The following is a 22,257-nucleotide window of genomic DNA, read 5'->3' on the forward strand; positions in this document are numbered from 1 at the left end:
TGAGAGAGAATGGTAGGATGATAAAATAAGCTGTGAGAGCAATAAGCTATTACCCTTTGAAGCATGGCAAGTTAATTCTCAGCTCATGTGCTCTTTCAGCAAACCCATCATGAGACTCTGATAAAAACCACAAAAGCAGAATGTTTGCATGACGTGAAAAATTTTTATGGAGGGGAAATCTAAATAAGCCATCTAGCTTTATTCACTCTTTGCTAAAACTTAAAAATTACTAGCTTTAGAGGTCACACAGCTGGGCAGAACTTTTACTTTCAAGCTAGCTTTGCTGTAGATAACACCTCTGATGTGTGGGTGATGATAGCAGTTGCCTAGGTTACTTCTCAGGGTTTGTAGGCTGTTTGTGCTGAAAACAAACTCTTTACTTTGGCCTACAAATGTCCAGTTGGTGACTAAAATGGGGCAAAATGCCAAGCATCTCTGTCTTCATATTGTGTCTGTCCCTTTTGCTCTCTTAACTCTTGAGTGAGATTCTGCTCAGTTCTACACATAGACATGTTGATCATTTAAATTGTTTTATTCAAAACTATAGTAGAAGGTTGTTATAGTTTAGATCTAAAATAGCCTGCAAATCTTCATGTGTTTGGAGGGTCACTGGATTATGGGAGCTCTACAGTTGACTTGCCAGTTGGAAGAGGTGGGTTCCTGGGAACATGACCTGGAAGGATGTGTGTATCTTCCTTCCTGGCCTCACCCTTCTCTGCTTCCTGACCATCACGACATAAGCAACATTCCTCTGCCAATTTCTGTGTGCAGCTGACTTACCATGAACTGAAACTTTTGCAACTGAGTCAAAATAAACTTCTCTTTAAATTACAGGTGTCAGGTATTTGAAGAAAGTGACTAAGAAAAGGGTCAATTTTGCCCATTGCCCAGTGAAGCTGGTATGTGTTTTCTTTTCCTTTCTCCCCTCTTTCCTGCCCTTATCCTAGGGTTCAGAGTCTACAAAATCCCAAGCACCTGAAATCTTTTGGCCATGTCACTGGACTAAGACCCTCAAGGTCAAGATGCTTTGTGCAGGATGATGCGCCAGATACCCACAAAGTCATCAGCTCCTAAGGCAAGTTGATGATTACCACCTGGTGGTCCAAGTCCACCATAAGAAGAAATATCCTTTGGAATAATGCTCCTGGCCAATTGAAATTACCAGACTTTGGGCCACCCCAACAAATCAGTAAAAATCTGCTGCTTTCTTTGTTCTGTGGGCAGCTTGGTCCTTCTCTCAAACTATTGCCAATTCCCTTCAGCTGAAGCCCTGAATTACCACTTAAAGTTTCCTATGTGTGTGTAATATTTAATTCAGACTTGCTTCTACCTTGTAGTTGAGAGGTCCTATCATCTGGTATCATTAGCACATAACCTCTATAAGGATGAACCAACATATGTATTAGCTTGTAGAGCTGATAAACCTACAAGCAGCTAATAGTGATAGGAGATTAATGTGTTGGCTGTTTTAATAAGGAGTAATTCTTAACCTCATGGGAATGAATTGTGTTTTGACTTCATGTACTGGAGGAGGCAGGTGAATACCTTGCTCTAGGTAGGTGATTGCCAAATCTGCTTACCTGGGTGCACCTTATTCTAAAAATAATACCAACAGCAACTTATACTACCAGTTATCAACCACCTACCATGTGTTGAATGTGTAATGAATTAATACTTGACTTTATGTGATAACAACACCAACTTCTTAAAGTTATTGTCTTTTATGAACAAAGACACTGATGCTGAGGAACATCAATTAAAGACATGAGCCACAATAACAGCATTTTGGTCAATGACTGTGTATGTGAAGGTGGTTCCAAAAGACTGTATCACCTAGTGACATCATAACCATCTTGCTTTGTGTTAGTACACTCCATGGTGTTCACACTAGGACAGAATCACCTTATGAGCCCTCTCTCAGAACATGACTCTGTCATTAAATGGCATATGAACTGTATTTGCCCAAGGTCAGACAGTAAGTGAGAGTTTTTGAGCAGAGATTCCTGGGGGAAGAGGTTTTTGCTTCAGTGATCTCTTGTGAACTGACAACCACACAACTTGCCTTTGATGTTCTTGGACAAAGCTACTCCCTTTTGTGAACCACATCTCTTGGAGGGGCAGGTCACTGATGTCCTGCCTATTTGATTAGGTCTAGAAGATCACTTCTTCATGAAAGTGGCTAACTTCTGGGCCCGTAGTTATCAAAGAGGCAGGATTAGGAGTAGGGTGAGTTTTTATAATAACCTCGGGATTGTCTTAGGGCATGGACTGAGACTTGGTAAGTTATTCCCCTGTTATGCACAAGTAACCTTTTGTCTCCAGAATAGCCATGAGCTGATGAGTTTCAACTCTTGAGTTTACCCAGGGCTCCTCATGGGAGATGGTGATGTTTTCATTTGGAGGTCAGCCAAATGAGAAAATGTGGCCTGCAAAGCCTCTGCCTCATTATAGAAATGTGGGTGTAAAACTCAAATAATAATACCAATAACAATAATGTTAAATGTATATAATAAGAAAGCTTAATTTTTTGGTCACAATTCTTTTAACCACCCAAATCCATAAAAAGCCTGTCAGCCTGCTTGGAGTTCCCAAGGGAGATTTTCAAGGGTGAGGTCCCAAGGTTGAAGAATGCATATGTGCAAGACATCAGCAAAAACAACAGGCAGCATGGAGCAGAGCAGAGCACAAGAGCACAACAATCACCTACATTTTCATTGCAGAATTCTTATACACATTGTTATCTCATATTTACATTCTTATGTAGTGCTGTAACCAGTGCATGTGGATTTATCTGTGCTAAGTCATGATATAAGTGTATCCCACTGTGTGCCTATGCCAGACAAGCTGGGTCGTGTCCTCAGGTGTCCTTAGATGTCCCTGAGCTTTGAAGCAGTCTGAGTGGTTCCCCACATAGCCTTTTACACATATTTGGAGAGCAACAGTAATAATGCTCTGTTTTGCTTAGCAAGATGCAAATATTCTTTCATCTTTGTCCATTTCTTCCTCAAATATAGTCATGGACTAATCTGAATATTTTGTGACTAAAGACTAAAGGACAATGTTATCCACTAACCTCCTCCTCTCCAATTTGTATAAAATAATAATAAAGGAAAAGAAATAGAAAAGGAAAGATAGATTTGTTTAGAAACACTTGAAAATTTGCTAGGAAATTTTATATTTTGAGCTTCAGGTTTAACTTCCCTCATAGTTAACTTGGACATCAAGTGTCTAGATTGTATTTGAGCCCAATTATTCAGAGGATGAAGTGGAGAGTTATCAGTAAATCCAAGCTGTGAAAATAACCACTACACCAAGTTTTGCTATGCCACAAATTTTTGCAGTTGTTTTAGATGGAAATTAACAATTATTGATTAAGTGCACACAAAATCTAGTATGTACCTGAATTCTTCACAGATCAGTTCCAAACTAGAGATTTCCCCTGGGAGCATTATTGATCCAGAAAATTTTACTAACAGACTTTGCAAAATGGAGGTGGTTGCTTTCTTGCCAAAGGCGTGTAGCAAAGACCATGATGCACCCATCTGGGTGTTTTAATGAAAAGTTCCAAACTTTGGCAACAGCAGTAGCATTAAAGAAAAGTGTGACCTTCCCAAGCACACCTTGGGTTCTCACAGCGTTCAAACTTTCTTCTAGGGAATAACACATGCCTCAACTTGTTTAGCTGGAGGGCCGGCAACCAAGGGAGTGCGGAGAAAAGGTTTAATGAGATTACAGAACTTGGTTTCAGCTGTAACTAGCAGCACTCCACTCCCTGTGGAGAGTAATTTACATCTTAATGCACCTCACCTGAGTGGGTGGTGCTGCCTTTTAAAATGGATCTCAATGACTGTACCATTATTGAGCCACTTTCTTCAGCATATGCAGATTAAATGGCACACTGTTCTCTGCACTGGAAGTTTCTGGTATCAACTATAGTACTCTTTGGGACACAGATACTGTCTTTTTGGAGGCAAACAAAGTTTTAACTATAGTCAGGTCATCTGATTAAACATATAAATTTTCTACTGGGGGCTATAAGTTCTAAAACAGCTTTCATTTAGTCCTTTTAGATGTGTGTAAATGTGGTATTGTTATAGGCAGCTGAGTTAGATAGAAATATTAAAAATATTATAGGCAGTTGGACAGGGACAGGACCTCGAAGGAGCCAGTGCAGAAGATGAGATACCTTGCAACTGTGGAGGAGACATACACCTCCAGCTGTCGACAAAAGATTAAACAGATGTACCCACATACTTCTCTAGGGATAGACCTCAGGGATTGACATTCTAAATAGGTAGCAATCACCTTGAAAAAGCCAGGAAGAGTCACTAACCCAACCCCCTACAGGAAAGGCCCCTGTTCCGTATTCATGCTCGCTTGCTGCATGACTCTCTTCCCCATTTGATCCCAATTTAATCAATTTTACCTGAACAATTATACTTGTAATTTTATTGGCTGACCATAGTTTTGTCCCACCTCAGGCCCACCTAGCGAGTTCCTATGTTTTCCACTTTGGACTTGCCGCACCTTGTAGTTTTGCTCTATAAAGTCCCTCAAAAAGACAGATTCCTGGGCAATCCACTGGGGCACCCCCTTCTGTCCCTCTCCTGGACAGAAGCTTTCTTTCCCTCAATAAATATATTCTGCTCTTAATCTCTGTTGTTCCTAAAATTCATCCTTTGATTTTAGAGAACACAAACTCATACCAGATATCATTCAGATTGGGAGGTTTTTTCCCCTATATCAGTATGAACACTAGGAAAAACAAAAAAGAATTACAGTGATGGAACCTCTGAAACCACACTTTATCCAGTTGTTGTCTGAGCATTAGATACCCACACCCATGTAAAATGAGGTTTTGAGAATGGAGGCAAGAAGGTTGGGCCTGGTGGCACACACTTGTAATCCCAGCACTCAAGAGGCTGAGGCAGGAGGATTTCTGTGAGTTTGAGACCAGCCTGGGCTACAAAGTGAGTTCAAGGTCAGACTGAACTGCATAGTGAAACCCTGTCAAAAAAAAAAAAAAAAAAAAAAGAATAGGGATAAGAGCATTTTGAACACAAAGATGATATGGAAATTGAATGTGGGCATATCTTTTGCCAACCAGTTGGTTCAGAAGTTTTGGAGCTGGATTTTTAACATCTCTACCCTGATTTTGGAAATCTTTTCTGAAATTTTTTAAAATTTATTTTAAAAATAAAAGAAGGCAAACATATTAACAAACAGACATCCATTTACAAAACAGCATAAGAACAATACAAACAATACAGAGTTACAGATAAAGTGGTAGGAAATTAACAATGGTTGGTGTAATGCATACTGATATCTTCAAAGTGGTTTCTAAGGAAAACAAATAGAGAGATGCAAGATTGATCAAATAAGTAATCATTAATTGTTCCTTTCAGTATAGCGATAGAAGTCAGTAGTACAACTATGTTAGTTATCCTGTATATACAAACATACATAATTTCCACTTCTTTCTTTTCTCTTTTCCCTCACCCCAGTTGCTCTTTACTTTTGAGCATTTTCCTTTCATTTCACAATGTCTACCATACCTCCTACTTTTTATTCAGTTCTTACACTAGTGAGACAATACATTGCTTACACATGGAGGTCTGGTTTATTTCACTGATGAGTATGGTCTCTAGTTGTGACCATTTACCTGTAAAAACCTCGAGTTTATAGCTGAGTAATATTCTTTGTTTATAGCTTTCTTTATAGCTGAGTAATATTCCATTATGTAAAAGTACCACAATTTTTTTATCCAATCCTCAGTGGATGGACATTTGGGTTGCTTCCACATTTTAGCAATTACAGATTGTGCTGCTATGAACATGGGTGCACATATATTGCTGTGATATGATGTTTTCAGATCTGGAAAAATACCCAGAAGGGGAATAGCTGGGTTGAATAGGACCTCTAGACCTAGTTTGCTGAGGAATCTCCAAACTGATTTCCACAGTGGTTTCACCAGTCTGCATTCCCACCAGCAGTGGAGAAGAATTCCTATTTCTCCACAGCCTCACCAGCATTTGTTATGGGTTGATTTCTTAATGATAGCCATTCTTACTGGGGTGAGATGAAATCTCAATGTTGTTTTAATTTGCATTTCTCGAATGACTAATGATGTTGAACATCTTCTCATGTATTTATTTGCCATTTGTATTTCTTTATCTGAGAAGTGTGTATTCATCTCAGCTGCCCAGTTTTGGATTGGGTCTTTGAATTTGGTCAGGGGGGGAGGGCTGATGTTTTTTAATTCTTTGTATGTTCTAGATAGAAGACCTTTGTCCGAGGGACAGTCAGCTAAAATTTTTTCCCAATTTGTGGGTTTTCTTTTTACTCTGCTGGTGATTTCTTTAGATGTGCAGAAACTTTTCAGTAGGATGAAATCCCAGTTGTTGATTCTTTGAAGTATTTCACGTGTGGTTTGGTTTTTGTTCATGAACTCTCTGCCTACCCCTATGTCTTCAAGATTTTTACCTACTTTCTCTTCCAATAGATTTAGTGTTTCTGTTTTAATATTGAGATCTGTGATCCATTTTGATTTGAGTTTAGTGTATGGTGATAGACTTGGATCTATTTTCAGTCTTTGGCAGGTGGCAAGACAATTTTTCCAGCACCGTTTATTAAAGAGGCTATCGTTCTTTTCTTTCTTTTTTTTTTTTTTTTTTTTTTTTGGTTTTTCTCTGGTACCAGGAACCGAACTCACGACCTTGCGCTTGCCAGGCAGGCACTTCTGCCACTGAGCTAAATCCCCAGCCCCGAGGCTATCGTTCTTCCAGTGAGTTTGGTTGGCCCCTTTATCAAAGATTAGGTGGCTGAGTGTGTTTGTGCTTGTCTGGGTTTTGAAAATCTTGCTCTGAGTTTAGAGGCTTCTCTTTATCAGGGAGCCACTCCTTCCTCTGGAACCTCCATTTTCTTAATCTACACAGAAGTTCTGGTCTGAGTTTAGAGGCCTTCTGTCCTGTGGGAGCTCTCCCTCCAATGGAACTGTGGTTCTTCTGATGTGCCCTGGCTTAGGCCTACACCCTAAGGTGGAGTGACCCCTGCTTGGGCTTGCTGATTTCTATTTGAAGTATATAGGCCACCCACAGCCTGAAGCAAACTGTCTCCTAACTCCCTATCTCTTACAGAGTGAGTAGACACTTGCTTAGTAAACATCTACTGTAGCATGTACTTTAACCTCTTGTCCCAGGACTCTATCACTTTAGATTCTAGTCTCAGTACCATATGTGCCATATCTAACAAACCCTGTGCAAAATCTAGAATAAAATTAAAATCGAGTTAAGGAAGGAGTGTTTAACACTTTGCCACATAGTAGATGCTTAGTAAGTACAAATGGTCCCCAGCTTAGATGATTCATCCTCCAACTGCTCAACTTCCAATTGTTTGGCTTTACAATAATGTTAAAGTGAGACATATTCAGTGCACACCTTACTTCAGCTTTCAAATTTTGATATTTTCCTGACTAGTGATATACAGTAGGATGCTGGGCAGAGAGGGAAAAAAGAAACATCTATAATCTACAGTATACTATGTTGCCAGTGTTTTTTGGATATAGGTATTCAATAAATTATTGAACTATTTAACACTTTATTATAAAATAGGCTTTGTGTTAGATGATTTTGCCCAAGCATAGATTGATGTAACTGTCCTGGGACGTTTAAGGTCCACAAAGCCATAATGTTTGGCAGGCATTAAAAGATTTTCAACGTGCTAATTTGAACTTATGATGAAGTCATAGGAACCTAAGGCCATTCATTGTAAGCTGTAAGCTGAGGAGAATCTGTATTGCTACTACCAAAAGTACAGGCTGGTAAAATGAGCAGGGCTTCTGAGTGGCCCAACAATCTAGAATAATCAGAACAATTCTGATGGCTGTCCTGGTCCGTCACACTCTCAGTGGCCACAACTTCCTCATTGGATTCCATTTAAAAACTCTGGTCCAAATTCTTGTCTCTCCTGGGGAATGACTTGAAGCTCAGCACCCTACTGAACTTGTACCACAGCTCAGGCTGGAGGCAAGAGGAGTCTGGGTGTCATGGGGAGCATCTGGATTTGGACAGAAGCTCTACATCGGGTTCTGTTCAGCTTTGCAACCAGGGATTGCTCACCATGCTTTTCTTATCAATCACAGAGCCACTTTCTCAGGCTCCATAGCAAAATATTTTTATGTTTTTGGGGATTTCCATGATATCTTATTTTGAGGATTATTTTTTTGCTTCACTCTCCAATCATAAGTTTCTTTGAGATGTCCAGTCCTTTGGCATGTTTCATGAAAGAAACTTATTTTAAGAAATGGTGTAGTGTATCTGCCTGTTCATTCATTCAAGTGATGAATCTAGTTTTTCTTTCCCTTCTTCTTTTATCTTTTTTTGTGGTGATTGAATTAACAATACATTGAGCATCTCCAGCGTGTGTGGCCTTGTGCTGGGTTGAAATGCAGTGATGAACAGGACAAAGTCTTTGTCCTGATGTAGGGTAGACAGACAGTAAATTGCCATGGTGTGTTTTATAGACCAGAGAGTGATTATTCTGGTGTGGTGACATGAAAGACTTTGCTGCGGTGGTAAAATCTGAGTGATTCTGGAGTACAAGAAGCAACCAGTTCTGTGAAGATAAGAAGCGATGAAGCTTTTCCCAGGGGGAAGCAAAGGCCGAGGCTAAGGGAGAAAGTGTACCCGTGGCACCCACAGAGCCACAATCCTTTAAAAGCCCTTGTGCATGTCTGTGTGACCAGAGAAGCCTGGGAAATAGCCTTTGGTCACTTCAAATGTTTGTGGAAGTAACTAGTACTTCTCACTGATAAATGCGCCCTCAACATTCTGTATACAGGCTAGGGACTGGGTGATTTTCTTGAAATTTCCCCCTATAGTCAAATTTTTCCGGAGCTAAAAATAACAAATTGGCAATCTACCCACATGTGTTCTTTTGTAACGTCCAAGGACACTACCATAGCATGATGGATAATAGTATGAGCTGTCTCAGTTCTTTGATGGGTTGTGTTATAAAAGTGAAGCAAGTTTCATCTTGGTGAAATGCTCAGCCAAGGGAGCATTATTTCCAGTCTGACTCTGTAGTAACATTTTTTTCTGTTTCTCAGTTCTCTTTTCCTTCATGCACAAGTCAGCACAAACAATACACCCTATTAGAGCGAGGACCCCTGTTGACTTGTTACTGTCATTTGAAGGGGAGGGAAGGAAAAGGAGGGGTAAGCACAGTCATATTCTCCACGGAGACACAGGCTAGTATGAGGAGTGATATATACAGGATATTCTGTGCATAATAGAAAGACACCAAGAGTTTGTTCTGCAACAGCCAACTTCCCCGTGGCTTCCATGTCACAAGGTCTCAAAGACATAGACAAAAGTCAGCTCAACACATGGTCTTTGTTGCCATATCATGTTCTCCCAAATGGAATACGGTCTCTGGAGAGCTAACCTGGGCCACACGGTAGTCTCTTACTTGCTTCTTACTGCATATTATTTCTATTCAGTCCATAAACTATAAAGGCTATACTTGTCCTATAGTCTATTTGCTAAGGCTGGAGGTTAGCTTTTGTATTTGAGAACATCAGAGGTAGGCTGAGCAGTCTCCTTGGTGCTGTTGCCCTAGGTTCAAACCCAAATTAGCATAGGTTTTGCTTTGTTGGTGAATAATTATGCAAGGGGATTGGATAGGTAGGCATAGAGGATCAGAAGTGAGATGGTTCACAAGAGCCATCTGTTACAAGAGAAATGGGAGATCCTGAAGCTGCTCAAGTTCAAGAAGCTGGAGGCTGCAGAATCAGAGCGATAGAGGATGTGGCACCAGTCTGAGACTGAAGGCCTGGGAGCTCTCCAGGGAGTCTCTTATGTGTGTCTGCATTGAAAGGCTGAGGACTCTGGAGTCAATGTCCACAGGCAATAGCAGTAGCAAAAGACACACCTGCTTAAGTAGAATGGAACTTTACTTTAAAAATTTCTATCAGTGCATATTTTCAGCACCAATGATTTTTCTCATTGTGGTGAGTTGGTATGTGAATGGAGCTTTCTGAATGCACATTAGCTTCCTCCTTCTTTCCCTTTTTATTCCATCTAAGCTATAAGCCTATTGGATGGTGACACCCATAACTGGGGGAGGGGGTCTTCCCCCTCAGTTTTCTCATCTAGATACTAGTCATCTCTGGAAACATCCCACAGACACACCCAGAATTGTGTTTTATTAATCTGACAGACAGTTCTTAAGCCAGTTAGGTTGACATATCACAATCAATGGTCACAGTGAGAAAGGCCCAAACAATAGAGATAGAGAAGCATTTTTATCAAAGGGGCTTGGGTAGAGTTCGTCTAATTTCCTTGGCATATGCAGGGCAGTGGAGCAGGCCCCTTCCTCATTCCAGCAGATGCAGACTTCCCACAGCGCTGACACAGTTTGAGCTTCAGTGCCAGCAGTTGCTTGAGCCCTTCTAAAGATGTATTCACTTTCAAATCTAATTTTGAATTTGAAATTTCATATTCATTGTCTTTAAAAGTGTTCCTTAAATTGTGTAAGATTGAGGTGCCACAAAGCTGGGAACTGATTCTACATAACAGTGTGACTGCTACATGGAGTCACTGAAACACAGTCCTTTAATGATACTTAGGCACCCAGAGGAAGAGTGATATGTGTGCATAAAATTAAAATATGTGTAACACCAGGACAAGGCACTTCTGTGGTAGAATCCTTTAAAAGTATAATATAGGGAGAGATGAATAGTTACAAAATTAATATAGGGAACTTTCATCTAAATCTCCTACTTATTAGGATTCTACACATTTGCCTTATTATTTATTCACTTTCTTTACACACACACACACACACACACACACACACACACACACACTTTCCCCCTCTTCAACAGCTTGAGAGGAGACAGCAGTCAAATGGTACATTACCCTTGACCACGTCAGTGTGTATTTATGAAACAAAATGCATCCTCTAATAAAGCCACAACCACTCATAAAAGGCAAGAGATTAACACTGATTTTATTCTAACATACAATTCAGAGGACTTATTAAAATTTTACCCATTTTCACAGTAATGTTTTTTACAGGTTTAGAATCCAAATTAGAATCTTGTCTTGCACTTCTTTGTCAGTTCTTTTAGCTTATTTCAACTCGAGACATTTTCCCATCTTTCCTTGCCCTTCAAGGCCTTGTTATTTTTGAAATATCCACCAGTTACTTTGTAGAATGTCCCTAAATTTGGTTTTGTCTCATACTTCCTCAGGATTAGATTAATATAATAAATCTTGCCCCCAAGAACATCGCAGAAGTGACAGGATGCGCATGATGTTGATTTGTTCTACTGCTGGTGATGTGAACTTTTTTTGCTTGGTTAAGATGCTGTCTGCTAGATCTCTCTCCGCTGTAAATAAGTGTCTTGTGAGGTACTTTGAGCCTATGTAAACATCCTGTTCCTCTTTAAATTTTCACTGACTAATTTAAGCATTCATTGTCACTTCCTGCTTAACTCAATTATTACTATTCTGGTTGCCAAATAACCAAATAACAATTTTCTCATTCCATTATTCCTTCTTCACTTATTAACTGCCCATCTACTATAAAGTAGACTTTTTTCTTTACCTTATTTGCTTGTGGCTATATATATTTATATTTGTATGAATGCATGGAATTCTATTTTTGTCAACACATTATAATCTAATATGATCATTATTTATTTTAATATTCAATTTTTTCCATATGTGGCTAGTGAGAGCCCCTTCGGTTTGACTCCTATGTTCTTTTAACATATCCCTATCATTCTTTGAGAAATTGCTCAACATTTGAGAACATGGTGTTCTAGACTTAGTTGTAACTTTCTTCTCTTAGTCCCTGAATTAGCAATTTCCCAAATAGTTTTAGCTCTTTTAAACCAAGACCTGGGACCAGTTAGTTATACATACTGCTGATAGAGTGCTTCCCAACAGAGACCTAGGAAACAGATGCATGTACATACATTCATACACAGCATACATGTAGGTATTTCTATGGCTTTCCATCCATATATTTAGCTTATACAGACACCTCCAACTATAGTCAGAGAACAATAAGATATTTGTACCCTTCCCTATATTTGAAAATATTGAGAATCTTATCTCCTGTTATCTGAATATGCTTATTTTCTCAGTTTGTTGTGTACTACCACCTCCCCTTTTTGCAGCCAACTCACACCTGTCTATACCAGCTGAGAGTCACCATCCCTCACCACATATGCATTAGAATTCCCTGTTCCAGCTTCACCGGGGGAGGGGGACTCAGGCCAAGAACTGCACCTCTACTAGTGTTGGTGATTCACTGGTCTGGAGTTGCCCACCGGCCCAGCCCTCAGTTCATACTTCCCTTGCTAACTGAAAGTTCTTTCCTAGCCTGGTGGCATACATGCCAGGAATTCCCTTCAGCTCCATTGGTATGTCTGAGAACTGAGGCTTCTGCTCACCCATGGGTGCTGGTTGGGAATTTGTTGCAGTCTGGTGGCTCCTTTCTGGTCAAGAATAACCTCTTACCCCTTGCAGCATGAAAACTTATGCTGCCCAGTCGTCAAACTGAGGTTTAATAACTGAAACTGGTCAGTAATTTGGGGCAATCTGCCCAAAATATACGTAAGGGATCCTTTGTGGGCCCAGAGAAGGGTGATTCAGCAGATTATGGTGACAGATAACTATGACAGAGAAATACAATATTTTTATGTTTAATTCCTTGCTATTCATTTTCTTGCCTTGTATTATAGACAGCTGTGTCTCTCAGTTTGCTTCATCTGCTGCCTTCTAGCTAGGTTTGTTCATGAGAGGCACCAAGGAGAGATGGGAGAGCACGTACAAGAAGTGAGGGTAATTGCACTCTTGCCTTGGACAGTATCTCCATTAGTGGCTCTTTCTCCTCTGTGACTAGTTTCTGTTAGACAGATTGTCATGGTGTTATTCTGCTGTGGACCTATGCCCTGGATTCCACTAATACTGCCTTTTCCCTGTGTCCTTCTAGCTTCCCACACTAATTTCTTCATTCTTTCTTATTTGGTTCTCTGTTCTTCTGTCACCGATGTAACCAGTTCCTGGAATTAAATTTCCACTGATTTAAAGACCTAAGAGTGTTTAATGTTTGCTTAACTCAACCCTCAAATAGCCCAACAAGCACACTCTCCTTATAAACTTGTGATTTGAGTCTGGAGCTGTTGGAGTCAATTTTCTCCCATTTGATTAAAGTCTGTCTAAGAATGAAACCAACACATAGGAAATGGAGCCAGAAGATAAAAATACCAGACCCTGATGACTTTGAATAATCTTTACCTGCAGCCAGATTATCCTTGGATTTTTCAGCTCAGATTTTCCAGTTCAGTTTTTGAACCAACAAAATTGCTTTTCACTTCCATGCTAAGCATTGCACCAGTGTTCAGGTATTTTGACTGTCAAATTAATCACAAATTGTAGAACATTGACTCTTGATCCATACAGGTAACTTGGGTTCCAGTTAAGTTGGCCAACAGGACTTATCTCCTTGGTGTGATTAACTTATTTGTATTCTCAAAAGAGATTTTCTTACAGCTTCTTCTTCTTATCAGTCTTTCTGTCCTTTAGTGTATGATTCTCTTCTTTCCCGAGCTACCATATTCTGACAGGGTCTCATATATCCACTACATCAGTGGAAGGGACAAAATAAAAAATTTATGTCATCCACATGACAGACCTGAAAAACTAGCCTCTCATTTAAATATTGCAAAAAATTGAGTTATATGCTACATAAATGACAGGAGAATGGGGCTCTTAATCTATGTGAAAGGAAATTGGATTCAAGTTGTTTTATCTCTTGCAGATGTTCAACATTATTTTTGTCAGCTAGTAGTTAAGTTGAAGAGAGACATCTTTCTCAGAATAGAAACATGAAATAATAATGTCCTCCAGCATCATCTCATCATGTTAAGCTACGAGATGGATGATATCCTGACGTGAAAAGATGCAAATGATACTGAGTTTTGAAGTATTTGTTGGGAGTGAAAGAGAGGCTCAAGTTTTGTTGTACAATTTACTCCTCCTGCATGAAAAAGATAAAGAATTCCAGGGACTCTTTGCTTAAAAAATATCTTAGACCATAGTTTCCTAAGAGATTTATTTCAGACAAGAATTTAGTAAAGATTTGAGTCTGAAATGTCCCCGCAGAAAGTTGGTATTAGCATGGGGTAGGAGGCAGTGTCCTTGCAAGCTGCAGCTGGGGTAGTTGGCTAGTTGTGAGGGATGCAAGGCTCCCCAGGGTGAGTTGTCATGGGTGTGCTGGGGCCTCTGGCCTTCTCTGCTGTCCCCTGAAAGTGCACTGACTTGTCTCACTTGACACAGATCTATCACCCTCTATGGCTTGTGGTTGTCTGACCTGAATCATCACGCACCTTCTGTGTACAAGTTCTTTCCTATTCTGAGTCAATACAAATGAGTCAGGCATGAATCCTAGAGCCTCAGACCCTTGGTTCTGTGGTTAGATGGCTGCTTCAGACCAGTTCCCTGGTGTGGGAAGGACACTACCGCACACCCTAAGCTCTTCATGATAACTTTCCCCCAGAGTCTCCACCTGGCCCTGTACTGTATAAACCAGGACTCGAATCCTCATCAATGGGGCCAGGGTTTTGATGTCTCAGGGTACTGTGGTAGATCCTGCTCCCTTTATCTGCTGTCTCCATGGATGTTTTCCAAGAACCAGGCATGTCTTCAGGCCCTGGGCTGCCTTGCTCACTCTACTCTTGCTGCCTGTTTTTGCCCATTTCCCAGAGTTGTTGTGTTACCAGGTACATGTGACAGTGACTAATGAGAGCTCTGACACGTGCCTTGGGACTTGGGACCCTACCTGGACTACCCTAAAGCATGAGAACAGAAGTAACCTATGAATTAAGTAGTCCATGTTCATGTTAATGCCCATGCTTCACTGACACAGTTATGGCTTGATTCAGAACATATATTTTAAATGGCAGTTTTGGAAATATTAACTGTTACTAGTTTGCTTATATTATGTGAAGATGTTGTTGTGCCAAGAGCTTTCCATTCACTATTTAGTTTAGGCCTGCAACCTCAGGAGGCAGGTATTAATTTAATTAGTTTTCAGAAGAGGGAAGACTCTCTAAGAGGTTGATTTCCCTATGATCACAGAGAATTAGGATTCCAACTCATACCTGCTTGATGCTTTAGCCATGGTATTATCCTGACTGATTTATACAGCAGGCATATGATTTGTAACTTTTTAAATAACAATTCTTAGCCTAAGGCAATTTACTGTTGGTTAAATGAATATGATGGGTTTCTCTCTTGTTTATAGAGAGGAATGGGCAGAATGCGGGAACCAAAAGAAAAAAAATAATTTCGTTGAAACTTCATTGTATTATCTAGGGCACTGTGTGCCTGTCATTTCTTTCTCTTCTTTTTGTTGCCATGCTGGGGATTGAAGCCAGGGCCTTCCCCTCATCTGTTTATACATACACACATCCTGTTCTGAGGGTTTACATGCTGAACACTTGATATAAATTATCTTCTGTTTTAGATCAGGTTTCCCTAAACAGCTGAGCAAAACCTGAGGCAAGGACTAAAGTTCTGATCATTTATTTGGGAGGTAGAAACTGAGGGCAGCAAAAGTCAAGAAAAATACCGTGAAGCAAGAAAAGATGTAAAGCAGTGCAAAGCTACTGGCCTGACTGGTGCTTTGTTGCAAGGGAAGGTGGGGCTCTTCTAGGAAGACTCTATCAAGAAACCATGCCTCTGGGCAACTGACTGGAGAGCAGATAGTAGACGATCCCGCCCACACCCCCATAATCTTCCTGTGTCCTTTTTTTCGGCTGACCAGAGTTTGTCTGATTGAGGGTTAATTCCCTCACATGTCCTCAGCTGCCAGAATGTGAGATCCCAGGCCTTGTGTTGTGATTCATTCAACTGACTCTGTGTGTGAGTCTGGTTGGCTCAATTACGCAGATGTAACCCAGGAGGAGACTTTCTAAGGGCAAGGGATTGGTTGGTGCACTGGGAGACAGCAAGGCTTGAGATCTCTCATTGACAGGGTATCTAAGGAAGTCCCTGTTTGTGGCTGATGTATCTACTTATGATGCACAACCACCCTGATAGGCGATTATTATGTTTCTCACTTTACAGTTGAGGAAACATGCTAATTTGCCCAAGATCTCATAGTAGCGAGCAGCTAATCAGAGTTTGAACACAGATCAAATTGCTTTCAAATTCATCCTCTGTCTAGTGTGCTACATGGGTTCTCCCACATGCTTTCAACGAAGTCCACGAGAGTGATACATAGTTCTTGTGGAGAAAATAAAGGACAAAATAATCATGCATAATCTGGAGGTGCAGAAATAATCTTTAAAATCTTTTAATGTATACTCTTTAGTTTCTCTATAATATTTTTGCATAGCTGATATGATAATAAAAATACTGCTGCTTATCCTACTCGTCATTGGTTAATATCTCAAAAGTATTATTCTATGTCAATATAAAATTTTATGGTCCATGTAACATACTTGGGAAGCAATAGGTCTATGATCCATTCTCTCCTTGTTCTGGGGAGAAGGTCTGTTCTTGGGTTGGAAAGCCAGCAAATAAAAAGGTTTAATTTTGTAAAGAAACTAATGGCAAGCCTCCTGGTGAACAAATGGATTTTGCTAGCAGGGGATCCCTTATCCATGGAATGCTTTTAGCAGAATGTACTTTGGTGTCTAGGATTTTCTTAGATAAACAAACCTGGAGCCTACAGATTTATGAGACATAGCTCTCAAGAAGATGTCATGTAAATTATGTAAATATGTGAGTATAAAATGGAGATGTTTCAGATGTTTTCCAAACTAAGATACTCTTTCTGAATAAATATGGTGGCTGTGTACCCTTCTTAAGGGAGGTCATCCATCGTCTCAGGCCAGAGCACTTTGCATGCAGGAAAAAAAGACCTAGAGAGCATTGCTAGGGGTCTCTACCTCTCCTTACTGTACTTGCACCTCTTCAGTATGTGCATTCTTTAAATTGTTAATAAAGCTGGGACCTGGACAGGTCTCTGATGTGTGTGTCTCACTTGTCAATCTGATCTTTGTGTCCTTTGCTATCTCAATTCACAACCATTTCTTCATGGGTAGAATTTCAATTCTATAATAATCTTTCATAACTTTAAATATAGCTATGATATACAGCTCTGACCAAATCTGCCTAGTTTTTATGTCATTTCTTTTGAATGATTGCAAAGAAGACTTGCTATTTCATACTTTTAAAGAAGCAACAAAAGGAAAACCTCTGTCCGAACGTATTGTCCCAATTCCTGTTCTTGCAACCACAAGGAGAAAGAGAGGGATCAAGGGGGAAAAAAGGGAAAATGGAAGAAGCTGAAGCAGAGGAAAAAAATTTTTTACTCTCATTTACCAGCCCCTTTTGTAAGCCTACTTTCTTTCTTCATGCTTTAGGGTCATTATTCTCTTTGGCAGCACTTCTATTCCTAGTTCTTGACCTAGAAAAAGCTTTCCTGCTTCAAAGTCTTGGCCTCCTAAAGCCCCAACCAAGCTTTTCCTGCTTCTTCTAGTAATGAGTTAATTCCTTCCCCAACTACTAGGGACACATCAAGCAACTTGGGATTTCAGCAGAGAGGTACATTCCTCCCATTCCAAATTGGAAATGGTGACTTTGTAATACACCTACAATTCCTGGGCAGAATTCAGGGGTAAGGGTCAGTGTACACAGAGGGGAAAAATTATAACTCTATATTATCAATATCTAGCCAAAACTTATCATTTCTTGTGATTATAAACATGAAGCAAAAGATAAAAAATTAAATTAGTATTGGTAGTGCCTGTGACTATGTCACCAATAAAAATAAATTTATTTTATATGCATTAAAGTTATTGCAAATATCTCAAAATATTATCTACACTTATTACTACTTAGAAATTGTGATGATTATTAGACCTGTTGCTAGATGTGTATTACCACATGAATATTTTATTTAATGTGCTGCTAAAGAAGCACATATATTACTACATTACAAATCTGTGCAACTTTTTGGGTAACTATACATCAAAAACTAGTTTTCTTTGGTATTCTTTTTAAAATTTTATTGATTTAGATGTGCAATTATGAGAAATGAGTTCACAGTTTCACCAGATTACCAAAAGGATCAGGAACACTTGGAATAAGCATGTAGTCCAAGCAGTTCACTAGCATGCATTATAGGATATATTAAATAGCCATTTGAGAGCTGGCCTGGCTTTTGTCTCCCAGAGATTAACATAATACTGTCACTAGATGCATAAATAAGTCACATTTGGATAAGCATTGATATAGGCTGCTGAACAGGTGTGAATAACATGATACAGGAACCCAAGGAGAGAAGAATGAATTAGAGCCTGGTACTTAGAAGATTCATAGAAGGAGTAAAATTCATTTGAGAGAAGCTCAGCCCAGACTGAAAAAGCTGAGGTGGTAGACCAGGCTGTTCATTCCTCTACAGGAGAAGTCCATAGTCACAACCCAAAGTGCTTCCCCTTTGAAGGATACCTGATTGCAGTAAGTAGCAGTGGTCCTGAGCTTTCCTTTACTAAAACATGGGGAGGGGCTTCTCTGACAATATATTGTTCCTACCCTTTAATGAGAATGGTATCTTGCCCCTGTATCCATTCACATTTTTCTTTGGGGGAGGAACAGCCTCTATGCAGCAGCTAGAACACTAGCCTAAAAATAAGTTGGACTGAGATTTTACCTTTGCACTGATTGATAAATTTAAGTGTTGAACGTAGTGATCTTTATCCCTATCCAATTTTGCTTCTAGGAAATTTTGAATGTTGGATGGAAATGTCATTCAATCAGCCAAAAGTTTCAAAATTTGCATCTTCCATTCCAATGTATTGAGAAGTGGAAACTGACCATGATGTAGATGCAGTACATAAATCTTCCTTCCTCTGCCTACCTCCTAATTTTTCTGAAGTGCATTTCTAGGAAGTACAAACTGGTTGTCCATCCTGTTCCTTAGAAGTTGAAGAAAAGTGAGAAATAAAAGGCAAAGAGGGAGACTGGGGAATGCTTTGACCTGCAATAGCCAGTATACCAGTATGAAGCAGCCAGCTCCCCATAAACAGAGGAGACTAATAGGGTTGTCTTCTGATCCTACATCAGGGGCATTGCTTTCACTACTTTGATCTCAGATGCAATGGTTCAGTTTATATATATATATATATATAAACAGAACTTATCTCATACTTCTTTGTTCCCAAAAAAAGTCTAAAACTTTGGGCGAGGATTCATTATCTGTTGCTGAGAACTAAGGATGGGAAGGGATAGTCATTAAAGTAAACCATAGTCATTAAAGTAATTGTTCTCAGCCAGGCATGATGGCACATGCCTGTCATCTAGCTACTTGGGAGGCTGAGGAAGGAGGATCTCAAATTTGAGGCCAGCTTGAGCAATTTTGTGAGGACTGTCTCTAAATAAAAAGGACTAGGTATGTAGCTTAGTGCAAGGCTTTAGGTTCAATCCTCAATACCACAAGAAAAGAATAAAGATCACCAAAATCCAATCTCACCGTTTTCATTCTATTCATATACTCTGTATCTTGCCTCCTAGATTATCCAGCGTAAAATAAAGCTCTCAGTACACTTTCTTTAAAAATCTTTCGGTGAATTCACTAAGCTCCAGGTTGAGGGAACTCTCAGAAATGAGGTACAGAAGAGTAATGTCCAGTGATAGTTTCTATGGGCCTAAAACTGAGGGGGAAACATGCTTCAGGCACTGAAAATAAAGATTTAAAGTGAGAATGTGACTCAAACATGTATTTTAGCAAAATGATGTATAATTTTTAAAGAAGGAACCCAGTGAGCCATTCAAAGATGACTGATAACCACAATGGCTCTCTATGGACAGACTGCCAAATAATAATTTATAATAATAATAGTTGAGTGGAGTGTGGATGAAGGAAATAATTTTAAAAAGACGATGTAAAACATACCACAAAAATAATTTTCTACAGAACTAGAGAAAGGATACAGAGAAGTTTTTCCCCAATGTCTTCAAAATGTTATCCATAACAAAAATTTTACTTAGAAAAAAGTATGACATTAATTTATTTATTTATTTTTTTTATTTTTTATTTTTTAGAGACAGGTCTTGCTATGCAGTTCAGGCTGGGCTTGAACTCATTTTGTAGCCCAGACTGGTCTTGAGCTCACAATGATCCTTCTGCCCCAGCCTCCCTAGTGCTGGGATTACATGTGTGCACCACCACGCCCAGCTAGAAAAAAGTATTTTAAAGAAGAAATAGAAAAGTTCAGAGAAAAATGAAAAGGTAATAGAATAAGATGGGGGAAGGAACTTCAAGAAATGGAAGGGGAAAACAATATACAGAGCATAAATGTGACTGAGAACACAGTTATATGGTAGCAGGTTTGTCTGTATCACCCAAAATGAAATAGGAAAAAAACCCCAAATACATAAAAGATTATAGACAAAGTACTGGATATGGAAGAAATACAAAGGAGAATCAACATAAACCAAATGACATTTTTGAGAAAAAGAATGGAACAGATGGAAGAGAAATGGTTTCAATAATATAAAAGACAACAATTCCTGGCAATAAAAACCTGAATCAGCACACTAGAGAGTAACAGCAGGGTCTAGTAAAGATTGACAGAACACAATCAACATGAAGCCATATCCTGAAAATGTTGCTGAATATGAAATAAGAAAGATTTATGTGGCCATGAAGGGAAGAAATTAAATCACAAATAAGAAAAAGTTTGGGCAACTTTAGATTTTTTTCATAGCAATGCTCAATGCCAAAAAGATGGTGAAGGAATGCCAACAAAATTCTGAAGGAAACAAAGCATTGCTAAATAATTTATTGAACATGCAAATTCAAGTGTAAAGGCAGCATACATTCTTAATAGGCCAAATACTTAGGCAATACAAGCTATAGGAATTCTATAGGTTTGTTCTAAAATGTTCCTCAAAGGTCTCATGTGCTCAGAAGTGGGGCTTTCAGTAGGTAATAGAATCCTGAGGGAATTTAATGGCACTTTTGGGAAGTGATATAATTTAGGAGGTGAAATCTGATTGGAAGGAGTGGACCATGGATGTGTGACCTTGGGGACTATATTTTATTCTTGACCCCTTCCTCTTTGGCTTTTTCTCACCTTCTCTGATTCCTGGCTGTCACGAAGTGAACAGTTTTTCTCTACCATGGCCTTCTGCACACTGTGTCTACCTTGCCACAGGCCCAAAAGCAATGGAGACAGCTGGCCATGGACTGAATCTTCTGAAACTGTGAGCTAAAAATATCTTTTCTCCTTTAAATTGTTTGTCTCAGGTGTTCGGCCACAGCAAGGGGAAGCTGATTAAAACAGGAATACTTAGAAAAAATTATCCCAGTGGATCGAGAGATAACTTGAAGCAAATGTAACATTTATAAATGATTTCCATTTGAAATACACAAATATAATAATATTTTATTCAACATTCTCTGTGTTAGTTACCTTTCTCTCCTTTCTGAGACAAAATACCTAACATACAAAGTTAAAGGGGGGAAGGTATATTTGGCTCACAATTTGTGGAGGTTTCAGGCCATAATTGGCTGGCTCCAAGGCAGAGTGGCACATGGCAGAGAACAGCTCATGGTACTCACAAAGCAGCAAAAGCAACCAGGGAGAGGCAAGACTCTTTCTGTCCCTTATATTGTATCCAGGCTACCTGACCTAGGGTGGTATAGCACTCACCCTTAATCCTAGCCAGAACTATGCCAAACCAACCAATGGAGTGACCAACCAGTCACATACCCTTAATGTCAGCAACATGCACTCCAGATCCAGCCACTCCCAAAAAAACCCTATGACTGCATGAGGCTTTGGGGGGGACATCCAGACACAAACCATAATGTTCTCCAACACTCTCTGAAAACTGTCTGGTTAAGTCTTCCTTTCTTAATCTTTTAATCCATTGTGATCAGCCATTATTACTTTTCCAATAATTTCAAGCATACAAAATCTAGTGAGGCTTCTTCTATTTTATGTTAGTCAGTTTTCTGTTACTATAAGAAAACACCAGAGTAATCAATTTAAAAAGAAGAAGGTTTGTTTTGGAGGTTCTAGTTCATCACTGGGTAGACTCATTGCTTTTAGTCCTCAGCAGGGTGGGGATAGCAGAACATCATGGGGAAAGGGCGTGGCATACCAAAAACATTCACGTCAGGGTGAGGCAGTAAAAAAGAGAAAAGAGAATGATCTGGAGTCTCATA

At 39.5% G+C, this 22,257-nt stretch overlaps 1 long non-coding RNA gene across 1 annotated transcript in view; it reads left to right on the forward strand.

Moving 5' to 3' along the window:
* Positions 1–832: 832 nt before the first annotated feature.
* Positions 833–22,257, forward strand: part of LOC102027692 — a 52,383-nt gene continuing 30,958 nt past the window's right edge. Inside the window, exon 1 of the long non-coding RNA XR_262375.1 lies at positions 833–899. This is a non-coding gene — a long non-coding RNA (uncharacterized LOC102027692). The remainder of the gene's footprint in view (positions 900–22,257) is intronic.

This window comes from Chinchilla lanigera, unplaced genomic scaffold (assembly GCF_000276665.1).
Source record: "Chinchilla lanigera isolate Chin_1 unplaced genomic scaffold, ChiLan1.0 scaffold00045, whole genome shotgun sequence".
Classification (NCBI taxonomy): domain Eukaryota; kingdom Metazoa; phylum Chordata; class Mammalia; order Rodentia; family Chinchillidae; genus Chinchilla; species Chinchilla lanigera.